This window comes from Dipodomys merriami, unplaced genomic scaffold (genome assembly GCF_024711535.1).
Source record: "Dipodomys merriami isolate MVZ:Mamm:240054 unplaced genomic scaffold, mDipMer1.0.p SCAF_43, whole genome shotgun sequence".
NCBI classification, from domain to species: domain Eukaryota; kingdom Metazoa; phylum Chordata; class Mammalia; order Rodentia; family Heteromyidae; genus Dipodomys; species Dipodomys merriami.
This window is the reverse complement of record NW_027205937.1, coordinates 12594936-12609092: the sequence shown is the minus strand read 5'-3', so window position 1 is coordinate 12609092 and position 14157 is coordinate 12594936. Positions and strand designations below refer to the sequence as shown.

The 14157-nt window shown below is 35.4% G+C and overlaps 1 pseudogene; it reads right to left on the bottom strand.

Annotated features, from left to right (window-relative positions):
• Positions 1-10455: 10455 nt before the first annotated feature.
• On the bottom strand, positions 10456-10555 carry LOC138807746 (U6 spliceosomal RNA; annotated as a pseudogene).
• Between the last annotated feature and the right edge of the window lie 3602 nt (positions 10556-14157).

Genomic DNA, 14157 nt, shown 5'->3' with positions numbered 1-14157 from the left:
AAATGCAGTCTGACCTATCATTAATGAATTAAAGCCTCTCCAACTTGTGGATACAATTGGTTTAAAAAGACATGAAGGGCTGGGAAGGTGGCTCAGTGGTAGAGCACTTGCCTTGCATGCGTGAAGCCCTGGATTTGATTCCTCAACACCACATTAAAAAAAAAGAAAAGAAAAAAGCTGCAAGTGGCGCTGTGGCTCAAGTGGAAGAGCGCTATTCTTGAGCTGAAGAGCTGAAGGACAGCGCCCAGGCCCAGAGTTCAGACCCACTACCAGACTCCCCCCCCCAAAAAAAAATACATCAATACTACTATATTTGTTCAAAATTTCTTATGATACTGAAGATTCATTTGTAAACTGTTAACACTTGAAAATAACTCTTTTTCTTAGGAGTAGGAAACAAAACACAAGATTAATCCTAATCATTTCCAAAGACATTTATTTATACTACAAATTCACTCTTATAACTACAAAGATTCTAAAAATAATTGAAGCATAGTGTCACAAAGGGCATAATTTAACTTCATCATGTACATTCAAAGGACTGTGCTAATAGAAAACAAAGTTATACTAAAAATTAGCTCACGCAATTCACTTCCATTCTTTTATTCTATATATTTTAGTTTCATAAAAATTGTCTTTTGATAAAATCATGCATAAAAAGCCTATATACCCACTTACATTTTCAGATTTTAACAATGTTTATTTCAGAAATGTCTTTAGCTGTATAGTCAATGAACTGAAATAACACTAAAGTATTCAAAGGGTTTTCAGAAATTGCAAGACTCGCTCTTGGATGTTATTTATATTGGAAAAGATCTTCAAAAAGCCTTAATTGTTAAAGTTGTGATAGTTACTCCCACAAAAGAACTATTAATGAAGAAACCTTTGTATGTAAAATACAACTTAAAATCCATCCACAATCTGGAGGTGACACATGCTTTTTTTGTTTATTTGTTTTTGCAATGTATATCTAACAAACATATCCACAATACAGTTTTTCAGTCAATATGATCGGATATTCAAACCTAAAAAATACGGGATTTATTCTTAGTGTGAATAGATACTATCTTATAAAGAAAGTTATTTTCAACAGAAATCCGGAAAGATTTAATCCACCTTGAGTTTCACAGGAATAACCAGAGTGTAATACTTGTTTGGTCAAGTCAGTCAAAATTACTCCATGAGTATATCTTAAAAGTATAGCCAATTTAAGAGATCTAATACATATTTTGTACTGACAGTCACCTTACAGCAATAACTTAGTACTTAAATATATGTGTATCTTCTTGCCTAACATATACAAAGAGCTGAAAGTGATCTCATTTATCTAACTTAATGTTGTAAATGCTTTAATTATGATGATGTTATTATTTGATGAATAAAATGTACAGAAGGGTGGTTCCACTGAAATGACAGTACGGAAAACTGATAAATAAAAAACATTGCAACACAGTTCTTTTCAGCCTCACTCTGTCCTCAGTGGCAAGCAACATGGCAACCACACACACAGACACACACACACACAAACACACACACACACACACATATTTGCGCACATATACACACACATTTACATGCAAGGCAAATTCAGGGTTTATTGTACAATAAAGTTCAAATAAAATGTTAGTGATAAGGCTAAGGATAATGGGTGTAGAGAAGCACCTAGAAACGGAAGTTATTGGTCTAGGAAATTCGTTTAACAGGATCCGAACAGAGAACTTCCCAAAAATGCAAAAAGACAGGCCTATTCAGATACAAGAAGCTTTTAGAATTCCAAATAGACCAGAAAAGAAGAGGACATCCCACCTTCACATTACAATCCACACAGGATCAACTCAGACCAAGAAAAGATACATAAAGCTGTGAAGGAGAAAACCAATTAGAATCACATCAGATTTCTCAGCAGAGACAATCAAAGCAAGAAGAACCTGGAATGATGTATCCCATGCCCTAAAACCAAACAACTATCAACCAAGAATACTGTACCCAGCTAAACTCTCCATCATAACTGAAGACCAAATAAAAACATTCCATAGGAAAGACAAATTGAAACAATACATCTCCACCAAACTGCAAAAGATTCTTAAAGATGTCCTACACATAGAAAACCAACAAGACCACAATAAAGGCCAAAAACTGCACCCAAAGTGAGAATCCAAGAACCATAGAAAGAACCCAGTTTTCGCAGCCCCCGAGAAGGTGGATAACATGGCAGGAAGTGCCAAATACCTCTAAGTCCTTTTTATCAACATTAACGGACTTAACTCTCCAATTAAGCGACATAGACTGTCTAGTTGGATTTAAAAAAAGTTCCTTCTATCTGCTGCCTTCAGGAGACACATCTTGCACATAAAAACAAACACATTTTCAATGTTAAAGGATGGAACAAAATCTACCAAGCAAATGACCCCCATAAACAGGCAGGAATTGCAATCCTAATATCAGATAAAATAGACTTCATATTAAAATTCGTCACAAGAGATAAAGAAGGTCGCTACATACTAACTAAGGGTTCTCTCCTACAGGGGGATATTACAATTCTAAATATCTATTCGCCAAAAAATGTTGCACCCAAATTTATCCAAGAAACACTACTTTCCCTCAAATCCCACATAGATCCAAATACATTAATAGTTGGGGATTTTAAAACACCACTCTCCCCAGTAGATAGATCAACTCGGCAAAATCTAATCAGAGAAAACACAGATCTAAACAGCTGCAGAGATCAACAAGATTTAACAGACATCTACCGAATATTTCGCCCAGCAGCATCAGAATACACGTTTTTCTGAGCAGCACAAGGAACATTTTCTAAAATAGACCACATTTTAGGCCATAAAGCAAACTTGTCTAAATTCAGAAACAGTGAAGTTATACCTTGCATTCTCTTGGACGACAAGGGAATAAAACTAGAACTCAACACCAAAAGCCACCAAAGAAAGGACGGTAACACATGGAGGCTGAAAAACACACTGCTGAATCACGAGTGGGTCATGGAAGATATTAGAAAGGAAATTCAAATGTTCACGCTATTCAACAAAACTGAGAACACAAATTACCAGCTCCTTTGGGAAACAGCAAAGGCAGTATTCAGAGGCAAGTTTAAAGCTCTGAACTCCTACATCAACAAACTGGAGAGATCTGAAACCAAAATTTAATGACATATCTAAACCTCCTTGAAAAGAGCAGCAAGATAAACCCCAATCCAGTAGATGGAAAGAAATAATTAAAATTAAATCAGAATTCAATAAATTAGAATCCAAAAAAAACTATAGAACGAATCAACAAAACAAAGAGTTGGTTCTTCGAAAAAATTAACAAAATTGACATACCCTTAGCAAATCTTATCAGAAAAAGAAGAGAACACACCCAAATAAATAAACTCTAAAATGAGAATGGAAACATCACTACGGAAACAACCAAGATTCAGAACATTATAAGGGAATATTTCTCAAAATTTTATGCTAATAAATTTGAGAACTTGACATAAATGGACCTTTTCCTAGCAAATATTGACATGCCAAAACTAAACCTAGATGAGTTAAACATCTTAACAGATCCATACCAAGCATTGAAATAGAAACACCAATAAGAGACCTCCCAGGTAAGAAACGTCCAGGACCAGATCGTTTTGCAGCGGAATTCTACAAGGCCTTCAAAGCAGAGCTCACACCAATACGCCTCCAACTCTTCAATGAAATTGAAAGAAAAAGTTCACTGCCGAACACATTCTATGCAGCCATCATAATCCTCATCCCAAAACCAGGCAGGGACTCATCAAAGAAAGAAAACTATAGAACCATTTCTTTGATGAACATTGATGCAAAACGTCTCAACAAAATTTTGGCCAATGGACTTCAACAATTCATCCAAAAATCATAAACAAATATCATACAGGATTCATTTCAGGAATGCAAAGCTGGTTCAATAAACGCAAATCAATTAATATAATTCATCACATCAACAGGAGCAAGGATAAGAACCACATGATTATCTCAATAGATGCAGAAAAAGCATTTGACAAGATTCAACACCCCCTTATGATGAAGGTTTTGGAAAAATTAATAATCCATTGAACATTCCTCAATACAATAAAGGCTGTATATGACAAACTTACAGCCACCATTATACTTAATGGTGAAAAACTAAAGTCATTTACTCTTAACTCAGGAACAAGACAAGGATGTCCACTCTCTCCACATCTCTTCAATCTAGTATTAGAATGCCTAGCTACAGCAATAAGACAAGATCCAAACATAAAGGAGATCCAAATTGGGATAGAAGAAATAAAACTCTCCTTCTTTGCAGATGACATGATGTTGTATTTAAAGAATCCCATCGACTCCACTCCCAAATTACTCAAGCTGATTCAAAACTTTGACAAAGTAGCCTGGTATAAAATTAAGCCCCCAAATCAATGGCTTTTCTGTATGCCAACAATGAGAAAAGTGTGGCTGAAATTATGAAAGTAAGTCCATTTGTAATATCCCCACAAAAAATAAAATACCTAGGAATTAACTGAACCAAAGGAGTGAAGGACATTTACAATGACATCTTTAAAATCTTGAAAAAGGAAATCAAAACAGAAGTTAGAAAATGGCAAAACATTTCATGCACCTGGATGTGAAAGATTAACATTGTGAAAATGGCAATACTTCCCAAGGCTATCTACAAATTCAACACGATACCTATCAATATTCCAACCTCGTTCTTCAAGGAAATAGAAGAGGCATTCTAAAAATTCATATGGAACAATAAAAGACCCAGAATAGCAAAAACGATCCTCAAGGGAAAGAACACTACTGGAGGAATATCAATACCAAATTTCAAACTCTACTATTAAGCCATAGTAATCAAAACAACTTGGTACTGGCATAAGAACAGACCTCAGTACCAATGGAATAGAATTGAAAACCCAGAAATGAACCTACAGACTTATAGCCATCTAATATTTGATAAGGGAACTAAAAAAATAGAATGGAATAAAAACAACCTCTTCAGTAAATTGTGCTGGCAAAATTGGTTAACTACTTGTAGAAAACTAAAGCTAGATCCTTATATATCACGTGGCACAAGAATCAATTCCAAATGGATCAAAGACCTCGGAGTCAAACCAGACACTCTGAAAACATTACAGGATGGAATAGGAGAAACCTTAGGTCTCCTTGCTCAGGACGAAATTTTCTTTATAGAGACCCGGAAACACAACAAATCACAGAAATGTTGGACAAATGGGATTGCATGAAGTTTCAGAGCTTCTGCATGGCAAAGGACATAGCTAGCAAGAACAATAGATAGCCCACAGATTGGGAGAAGATCTTCAATAGCCATACAATGGACAAGGGTCTCATATCTAAAATATACTTGGAACTTAAAGAATTAAATCCGCCAACAACAAATCCTCAAAGAAACAACTGCCCAATAAATAAGTGGGCTAAAGACTTAAAGAGAAGCTTCTCTGAAGAAGAAAGAAGGATGTCCAATAGACGCATGAAGAAATGCTCAATCTCCCTAGCCATAAAAGAAATGCAAATCAAAATAACATTGAGATACCACCTCACCCCAGTTAGAATGGCAAAAATCAAGAACTCTAACAACAACAGATGCTGGAGGGGATGTGGACAGAAGGGAACCTTACTGAATTGTTGGTGTGAGTGTAAACTTGTTCAACCACTTTGGAAAGCAGTATGGAGGTACTTCAAAAGACTTCATATGGAGCTCCCCTATGACCCAGCAATCCCAGTTTTGGGCATTTACCCTAATGTTTACAAACAAGACCACACTAAAGCTACCAGCACAACTTTATTGCCGCATTATTTACCATAGCTAAGATATGGAACCAACCCAGATGCCCCTCAGTAGATGAATGGATCAAGAAAAGTTGTATATATAAACAATGGAATTCTATGCCTCCATCAGAAAGAATGACATTTCCCCATTTGTTAGTAAATGGAAAGGTTTGGAAAAATTTATATTATGTGAAGAAAACCAAGCCCAAAGTAACATAGGTCCCATGGTTTCCCTTATTTGCAATATCTAGTATATGTATGAGCAAGCAGAAAATGTCAGATAATGTGATGTTAGGAAAATGAACTCTTAGATATGAATTTTAATGTTTTTTTTCTTTCATGCATTTGTTTATAACGCATTTATAAGATTATTTCTTTGTTGCTTTGTATCTCCCTACCCCACAGTATAACCCCTGCTTTCACTATATTTGATGTTGGTACAATTTGTAGAGGAGAGGTGGAAAAACAAGTCGTTTAAGCATACAGGTGGACTCGTTGCAACAATGAGAAGTACATGTTGTCATGTCGAAAACAAACTTTATTACTTTGGTGCCGGGGGTGGGGGGAAGGGAAGACGGGGGCGGAGGATTGGGGGGGGCGGGGGAGGCTGGGAAGGGATGTGAAGGGCAAAGAAAGGAGGAATATGCAATGCTTGATAAGAAATGTACTCATTATCTTGCCCATGTAATTTAAGTGTTCTGTACAGTATGTTCATAGAAAAATAAAAAAATAAAGAAAAGAAAAGAACCTAAGTGATCTGAGGACCAAATTATTATGATATTTCACTAGGTATCCTATAAGAAAGCAAAACAAAATGCACCAGAAGAAAACTCAGAAAATCTGAATATAATACAGGCCTATTTGTCCTCCCTAACTGTCATAGATGTATATGTTAATTCTAAGGAGACTTAAGTTCTAATAGCATTCGAACTACTGGAAGACACTCATGTTTTCTGATACAAATTATGTCCATACAGGTAGACCCATGGCAACAGTGAAATGTACGAGTCGTTTTGTTGAAAACGAACTTTACAACTTTCGTGCATGGGGGGGGAGGAGAGGGGAGAAGGGAAGGCGGGGAGGATTGGGTGGGGAGGATGGAAAGGGATAGGAAGGGGAAACAATGGAGGAGGATACAATGCTTGATAAGAAATGTACTCATTATCTTGCCCATGTAATTGTAACTCCTCTGTACAGTATTTTCACAATAAAAAAAAAACAAAGTATGTCCAAAAGATATTAGTGATTAGGAAAAATGATAATTTGCCTTATTACAAAATAATACATAATCCACTCACCACGGTGGTTACATTTTCCCTGTCTGTCCACATGTGACCATTTAATTTATTTTTAGTTCATTCATTCATTCATTCATTAGTTTGGTGCTAATACTAGAGCTTGAACTCAGGGCCTGGTTCTGTCTCAGAATTTGTTATTTATTTTGTTTTAGTTTTCTCAAGGCTAGCATCTTACTTGCTTATAAGACAGCTCCATTTCTAGCTTTTGCTGGTTACTTTCAAACCAGACTCTAATGGACTATATTTCTTTGTCTGGTTTCAGACCACAATCATCAGATTTTGTCTTTCTGATTAGCTAGGAATAAAGACATGAGCCAACAGTGTGGCTCCTACTTTTTCCTATACTTATCTATTGCACATACTTAGATAGCAATTTAATATTGAGAGTATAGAAGCAAGATGTACAGTGATTATATTGTTCTGTCAGAAATTCAAGTTAGTAATGTAAATTTCTTCTTAAGACCATACACAAAAAATACTTAAGAAGAAATCTGATGGTTTGTGTGTGTGTGTGTGTGTGTGTGTGTGTGTGTGTGTGTGTGTGTGTGTGCTCTTGCAATATGTTCCACATATAAGCACTGTGCAGGTGTGTCCAGCCATTCACAGTTATTGGATAAATATCTGCCTTGCGATACCAACTCATGGACATTGTCTAAGTGTCCACTCTAGGCTTCCCGATGAAGAGGATTATACTTATCCTCATACATAGTATTCATATGAGTGGCCTTTTTGGAAAGTAGTGTCTGCACTGTAGTAAGCTGCAAGGCAAGCACTCTACCACTGAGCCACCTTCCCAGCCCAAGGATTAAGATTCTAATCTGTAATATGGTCAAAGCTATGTCTCTTTAGGTAGGCGACTAACAATGTATTTACTAATTTCAAGTAAATACATAAATTCTATTTCCATCTTTTTTTTAAATTAAAAAAAACTTGTTTGCTCTGTAAATTGAGTAGAAGCTTGTATTTTTTGGCTAGCTAGGTCATTGCACATCTGTATCTCTTTTCCTCTCTCTGTTTTATGGTTCTCATAGACAATATGATTGCTCCATAATTATCCTAATTTATTTTGCTTTTATATTTTTGGTTGCATCATTTCACTTTCTGCTCTGCCATTTCCCAAAACAGCACCACATGAACAGAAAAATCCAGAAGTGGTGCTGTGGCTCAAGTGGTAGAGCACTTGCCTTGATTTGAAGAGCTCAAGGACATGCCCAGGCATAGAGTTCAGGCCCCACAACTAATTTAAAAAAAAAAAGAATCTCAATACTTGATAATTCTACTAACAGATCTGACTGAAATCAGTTGAATCACACTTTTCCTGTAAAATGAAGGAATAGATCCAGACTAGGAAAGCAGCTAGAGAAGGCAGGCAGATTGTATCTGTAACAAAACTTTGTGGAAAATGGAATCGAGGATTACTTACTGGTGATTCACTTGTACTTGAAGCATGATTCTGAATTATTGCTTGCTGATTCTGAACTATTGCTTTGATCATTATATTCTCCAAGAAGAAAAAGTGAAATTTAATTGATAGCAAAGGACTACTAATACATTTTGACTTCTCATTAAGCATCTTCAATCATCAAAATCACCTGAACACAATAGATAGGCCTATTTTTAGATGAAAACAAGTGTCTTTAAAAAAAAAAACAAGAATTTAGGTAGTCATACAAAGGACTTCTATTTTATTACTGCATTATACATTTTTTCTAATGTTGGATAACAACATTAGAAAGCTATTAGAAAGCTCTTAAATCCCATAGGTTGAATAGTGAGTTCTCTTACACTATAACATGGTATTTCCCAAATCATTTACATAGAAGACATTGTTTCCTATTTTCTCATTCCTAGAATAAGCTGCACATGAAGACACCACTGGTGCTGACTTTAAGTCTGTACCTTTGAATACTGAGGAAAATCTTTCCTCTGCTCCCTATAATTCACTACTCTCCAGTTAGAATAATTTAGAATAGTAAAAATGGAAAAAGAGAAAATAAATCATGGTGAAAAAACATATGCAGAACATTCACCAGTTTTTTCTGACCAGTTCAACCAATGTGAACTATTGGGGAAATACATGGACACCTCATTCCCACTGGTACTCAATATCTCTGGTTAGGCAATTCTGACGAAGACAAGGTACAAGATGAAAAAATGAGGAATGGTTTCAATTGCAAGAAAAAAATGGAGTAGGATCCAAGTAAATTTCTTCTTTGGGATGCCGAAATGTATCGGCTTACTGTGGTGTGAACACTGCTTTCCAAAATGGCCACCCAGTTGAATACTAGGGATGAGGATGAGTATACCCCTCTTCAACGGGAAGCCTAGAGTGGACACTTAGACATTGTCCATGAGTTGGTAGCTCAAGGCAGATATTCATGCAATAACTCTGAATGGCTGGACACCCCTGCACAGTACTTATATGTGGAATAATACCAGAATGGCTTCTTTATTACTTCATCATGATGCAGATACCAATCCCCAAACTAAAGGCCTCTTGACCTCCTTGCATCTTGCTGCTGGGAATAGAAATAGCAAAGATACTCTGTATCTCCTTCTGTTGAACCATTATATCAAACCAGGTCTGAAGAACAACTTTGAAGAAACTGCATTTGATATTGCCAAAAGGGTAAGTATGTATCACTAACTCTTTGAAGTTGTCGAAGGCTGTACAAATTGTTCTCCTAAATCGTAATGGTTTGGTTAAGTTTCTTAAATTTCAAAAGTGCCAGTCCATCTTTTGTGTCCCTACAAATTTTTTTCACAATACAAAGCAACAGCAATATCTTACAATAAAAATTTATGTATTCCATGGTATTCTTCCAAGTGAATTGCATGACTGTGATATCAAAATGTATTCAAGAGTTGTTTGTATACATCTGTAATGATTTCTGCAGAGTTTGTGATTCTTTAAATCAGAAATAATTTTAACTTATCTGTTGAAATGAATAGTATAGAACCTAAAGATGTTCCGAGTGCTTTTCTGAAAAAAGTATATCTATGTTTGTGTAATGTCCATAATCTATTTCATTCTCTACTAGATATAATACTTTGAATTCTACATTGTTATATAATGTATAGATTCATGGATAAATGTGACCTTTCAGATTGCATTCCATATAGAAGAATTTTAAGACTCCTTTTTTTGTAGTTTCTTATATTATTTCATTTCTTTGGGATAAAATGGCAATATTATCTAATTTCAAGTTTTGTAAAGGTTATGCTATGTAAAGGCCTTTCTAAGGTGAAAATTTAATACACTGATATCAAACTAACCTTTAATTGTATGAATTACATGTATTGTTACACTTGTATTTTTGTAATCAACTTTTTAATAACTGTTTTTCATTTCTTGCATCAGAAGAATGAAAAATATGGAATACTTCACAAATTTTCATATCATCCTTGTGCAAGTGCCATGTTATTCTCTGTCTTGTTGTAATTTGGGTAGACCTGCTGCTGAAGCATGTAGTATCCTCTAAATTTAAGTATATAATGATACAATCTTTATAAAGGCATATATCCATCGTTGCCTATTTGTAACAAGGAACCCTTATTGTTCCTAAAATGCTATTGATCTTATTTCTCTAAATTTCTGTGTACAGTGGAAAAAAAACATATAGTTTGGTCGATTGCTCACATTTACATTTTTTTTGTCATTTTCATTTTAAATTTGATCATACTTTGAAGCCTTTACAGCTAAGTCCAAAGTTGGTGGCTTTTCAAGTACTTATTTATCAACTGAGTTAGCTTTGTGGAGCTAATGGATTCAAAGTAAGCCTTGCTTAAGAGCTACTTCTAACTTTCTGCAGCTTAAAATTTCCCAAATGAGGTCTTGCTGGAACAAATGTCTACCTGAACTGTGAAGACTCGGGGTCTATGTTGAGGGGGCAGAATGATGCAGGCTCCAGCCTCAGGATTATCTGAGGACTGTGTTTGGGATTAGGAAAGCTCTTGGAACGCCAGGCTATAGAGGGAAAATGTTCCCTCTCCCTATCTCAAAACATGTCACAGACTCCTGGGAGCTGAGGAAGTGGCTCTTCTGCTTGCTTAAGCATAGATGAACAGCTGGTCAAGCATTTTCCTGAGACTGGAGAAGTGGTTTGAGCTTGATCTAAAATAGTTTAGATAATAATATACCTAGACTTTCTCTCATAGGTTAAGTAAAAATGTATCTGTGGAAATTTTTTGTGTGAATGTTTTCTGACCAAATCTTGGCAAAGATGATGCTTGCTAGTCTTTAAATACCCACTAACAATAAAGCACAGCATGCAGTGGCAATTGCTGTTTGCACTCTGCATCCCCTGTGTCCTGGTGATCTTGTGACCCTTACCTAGGGACCCCAACGCACTAGACGTTGACACTGAACCTTTACCTTTCTTCCATGTAGGAACAGACCAACCAGAATATCTTACGCTGACAGCATGGATTGTCTTACTGGAACAAACATAATCTTAGTTACAAGGGATCATAGAGAGATGAACAGTTCAGACAGAATTGTTCAGAATAGAAGGTATTTTATCAAAACATAATTGTTTATTATACGTATCATTTCAAAAGTAGCTAAAGCCAAGAAAGTGAAAAAAATTGTTCATATGCATGATTACCTACTGTCCTGACCTGTCTATCATCCAACCAAGCAGGAACTTACACTACTGACATTCTATCACCAAATATTGCAATAGCTCCTGGAGAAGTCCATATGTTTCTCCTCGATATTAGGCCTTAAATTTGTAATGTTTTAATCACAGTGTTTCCTCTTGCCTCTAGGCTGCATATCTACAAATGGTAGAGCTTTAAGTCTAACTCTACCAAAAACTGAGGTAGAGATAATGGAATAATACTTTAAAACAGAGTTGCCTTTGATTCCCTAAACACAACACAACAATAAAAAACATTTTTTATATTATATGTACTTATATATTTTATATTTATATGTGCTGATTTTAAATTTTATACAGTGAATCTTACTAGAATTGATAATTTGACAAATATATTGACATTTATTCCCATAAATAGATTGGAATATAAATAATTAGGTTTAGAATATATATTAGACTATAAAAAGTATCACTGCAATATCTTCAGTATAAGCTTGTGATACCTTCTAAGTGTTCGTGGTCTTCTGAATACACATGGTATATTAACAGTATTGTTTTCTGCTAATCTATAAGGGATTTTATTATGATGCTCTGTTTATTATTTTAACTTGCTGGTCCCAAAGTGTTTTTCTCCATATTTCTAAAGCATTCTTACTGATTATACCCAAATTTTGCTGATATGATGTCTAAAAGCTATTATTCTTCTGCAGGACCCACGGGTCCTAGGATAACAGGTCCCAGTTATCTGCATCATCAGATAACAAGGGCATGACTTCTCACATAGGCCCATGCAACATGCCAACAGAAAATAATTAAAGACTCATCTCAATTTCTCATTTCCTATAATATTTCAGGGCCCCAATTGCATACAAGAATTAGCAGTAATCAATTGTAAAATACAAGGCAACTTAAAATGAAAGATGAGATCACAAAATCTGAGAGAAAGTACTGTAATTCAAACTTTCAATTTACAGATGACCAGCCCATATGAGTGAACAAAATCACAAATGAACAACGTTATTTTTAATACCTTTCTCCTAATGATGAATGAAAGATTTCAGTGCAGCCAAAAAAATAGTTTCTGGAATGATAGATCATAATTGGTCTACCAAGACTAGGAAAACTTGATTTAGAGGTCAAATATAATTTAGAAAAACATTAATTGAGAATACCCTTAGTGCTTCAAAACACTGGTACTTCAGTAAAACTTGGTTCTGTAGTATAAAAATGTCATTCTCAAACCAATGTAACCTACATTTAATCTTCTGAAAGTATATTCCTTTTCAAATAAACTTTTAAAAATCATATTCACCAAAATAACACTTGACAAGTAGATGATAGTGACATTACAAGGTTTTCAAGTGTAGGGAGCAAGTTACATTAGAGTTGATTTACGTACCCAGCACTAATACCAAACAAGTTCAACCATTCATTGAAGTGCAGAAATACTACCCCCCACAATTTGTGTTGTTCAGTAGGGGCCTTCTAGAAATGTGTTTAATGGATCAGCCTCCCATAATTCAAACCCAAATATTAGCTAATAAAGTAAATTTCATCACATAAGAAGGTACATTTTAAAGTCACTAATAGTTGCCTTATCATGTGTTGCCTTATCATATATTTTCCGTATCTGTCTAACATAGTAAGAAATATGACTTTAAGTCTTGAATATGGGTACTGATGAGAGATTTAACAAACATAAAATCTGTCTTCTATTTCTATCATATTCTTCTAAGTAGTAAATTTTAGTTTTCTTCTTTTTCCAAAACTTATAGTTAGTAGAATATTTACATAGGATAATGTAAAATAAAATAATCACATACCATTGCACAAAGCCATTTATAAAAACTGGTAGGAATAAATTCTAGGCCATTTTTAAAAAGTTCCTTTTGACTAAAGATTAATCTTCCAAATGAACGAGAATAAAATCATGTCTAAGTGCTTCACATTTCCAGTCTTGCACATTGTTATTGCAGATGAATGAATTATGTAAATGTAAGCTGACATCAGTTGCCTATATATTTTCCATGCTGGCTGAGACTCAGAATTTGCACAGCACAGGAAAACAGGTGCAATGACTGGCTTCTCACATCAGGGTGAATTTTTGGCATTGCTGGGCTTTGAACTCAGGGCCTAGGAAGCCCAACTGCCCAATCGGTCCACGTGATCACACCAGACGTTGAGCCACTAAGGAGATGGACTCTTCCTAGGACCTGAGATCGAGCCACAGGGAGGCCAAAATAGTGCTCAATGCATCATTTAAACATGGGATGTATGTTCACATCCGTGTGGAGACTGCATCGTGCATTGAGTGTACTTATTGTGTTTATTTTGTATACTATTCATGGATTTTTGTGTATTTTCTCATGTATATGATGACAGGTATAACTGGGCTGACATGGATAACAACTTATTCCCATGACCACAGGGTGGGCCATGCATTCTCCATCCTAGCTGAGACCCAAGACT